Source organism: Aplysia californica, unplaced genomic scaffold, assembly GCF_000002075.1.
Source record: "Aplysia californica isolate F4 #8 unplaced genomic scaffold, AplCal3.0 scaffold00105, whole genome shotgun sequence".
Lineage (NCBI taxonomy): Eukaryota > Metazoa > Mollusca > Gastropoda > Aplysiida > Aplysiidae > Aplysia > Aplysia californica.
Genome location: NW_004797375.1, coordinates 532,398 through 534,879, shown reverse-complemented (window position 1 = coordinate 534,879; position 2,482 = coordinate 532,398).

Below are 2,482 nucleotides of genomic sequence, written 5' to 3'. Positions count from 1 at the left end.
AAAATAAGGAAAGGAAAAGAACAGAACAAAACAGAAAAGGACAGAAAAGAAAGGAAAAAGCAAAAACTAAAATTGCCTTAGTACAAATGTACAATCAAAAGAAAAAAAGACCTAACTTTGCCGGTTAAGCGATGTTAGTGTTTTGTTTTTGTATTTGTTTATTTTTTCTTTGTGGGGAATATTTACTCGTATAATCGGTATTCCTATTAATAAAAATACGAGTAAATGTAGTACCGTCATCGAACTCAGTCTATAGATACACGTAAGTCTAGATAAGAAGAGGAAAAAATTAAACAATTGAAGACATGGCCAAATGAGGCACTGATCTGGTCACATGAACATAGGCTGTACCATGGAAGTAAGCAAAGTAAGTAAACAAAACGGAGATGTCATTGACAATCCCTTTGATAGTATCTATACACAAATACTAAAAGCGAGACAAACAGACAACCCCCCCCCCTCCACATTTCTTTTATTACATGAACACAAGACGTACACACACACACTCACACACACACACTCACACACACACACACACACACACACACACACACACACACACACACACACACACACACACACACATACTGTACACATAATCGCTCACACATACACGCACACACGCATACTCACACACACAAACACACACAGAAACATACACGCACATATATATAATATATATACACGTATACTCATACAAATAACTTTTTTTATTTCTCTCTTTCTTTCTCCCTAATAGAGAGAAGGCTCAGACACAAGAAGCTACAGAGAAGATCTCGAGAGAAAAGAGAGGGGGGGGTGGGGCGGACCGAGATAAAAGAGAGAGTAACGAAAGAGAAAAGAGATAGTAGAGGAAGGAAAGAAAGGGAGAGAGAGGGGGGGAGGGAAAAAACATTGAGAGTCAGTTCTAGTTAAAGAGAAGTAAATAACCTGTTGCTTAGTGCTGGGATAAGACCAGACGGACAGACAGAAGCAACATGCAAACTGTAAAAAAAAATAATAATAAGTGGAACCCACCACTCAGAGAGGGAGGTGGAAGGAGATGAAAGAGGAGGGGTAATTGTTACTTTTTTAACAATTAAATTGGCATACAGACAATATGTATCTTTTCTAGATTTTTTTCAACATCTTCAATCTGAATATCAACCAAATCGAGCTCATGCAACCTGACACACGGATCAAGAAATTGTAACAAAAACAAAACTCCGAAAAATCGGGCTTAGTATCTGAACAGTTCGCCATGTTCGTATACACAGAGATAGGGAGAGAGAGAGAGAGAGAGAGAGAGAGAGAGAGAGAGAGAGAGAGAGAGAGAGAGAGAGAGAGAGAGATGAAGAAATATAAGTCACGGTCACAAACTCTCAGCACTGTGCCGTAATCCGCTACAAAAGTGTACGCCTACACTTTCCAAACTGTTCCGACACAAACAAATTATTTCACATGCCAGGCGTAATAACAGTGAAGACACAAGCATGACATGAGTATTTAGTGGTAATATTTGCCAGATACAACTATATTATTTTAATACAGAAAAAAAACGATTGGAAACAGAATGTCCAAGTATAGAAGAAAAAAGAAAGAAAGGATTTCTAGCTGTCTACGTATCTTCGTTCAAAAAAAGAATATTCGAACTTAAGGACAGAGTGAGAAGGGTAAGAAAGTGTTAATAGCTCAGAAAGCAACGACACACTTCTTTTAATACGCAGCTGTGTCAAGAAAAAAGCTCAAAAGAAATTGTCCCTTGATATCCCCAAAATCGATAATCGAGATCATCAAAGCAGGAACTTGGAGTGGCAGTATGGAGACAGTTTATAAATAGAAGCTTCTCATAAAGCAAACATTCAACGGTGGAGTCGTAAAACATGTATGCAGAAAGAAGGTGTGACTTTGGTAAGTACAGGGCTTTCTACCGCTTTGTCAGAAGCTCGAAAATAAAAGAACAAAACTTTGCCTGATCTTTTGTGCACTGTAAGACTGAATTTTAAAGAGAATTCTTGGAGTCTTGAAGACTAATCACGCAATTGCCTACATACTGTTGGATATTTCGACACGGGGAAGGGGGGAGGGGCCTTGAGGGAGCTGGAAGGTACATTTGTTGGGCGCCCGGATGGGGGGGGGGGAAGGAGGTTGATTTAGAACCAATGGGATGGATGGACGTGTGGATGTGAGGGTGGTATTGTTGGGGGCAGGGGTGTGGAGGAAATTTGCCAATGTCTCCATCTAGTCTATATTTTCTTTTCCTACAGACGTAATTTAATGGTATCCACCCCCCACCCTCGCCACACACACCTTTGGTTCCCTCTTCTACATTTTATCCCAGACGCAACCATAAATAAAGTTTCTCAAGGCGAGTAAAGTTACTTAGAAAATGGGATCCTCTGTCTTGAAATGTGGGATATATAATATAAAAACGCACTAAAGCGCTATGGATTTGAATGTTGACAGAAACTCGACATAAAAGATAACAATTAATCCTCCTCCA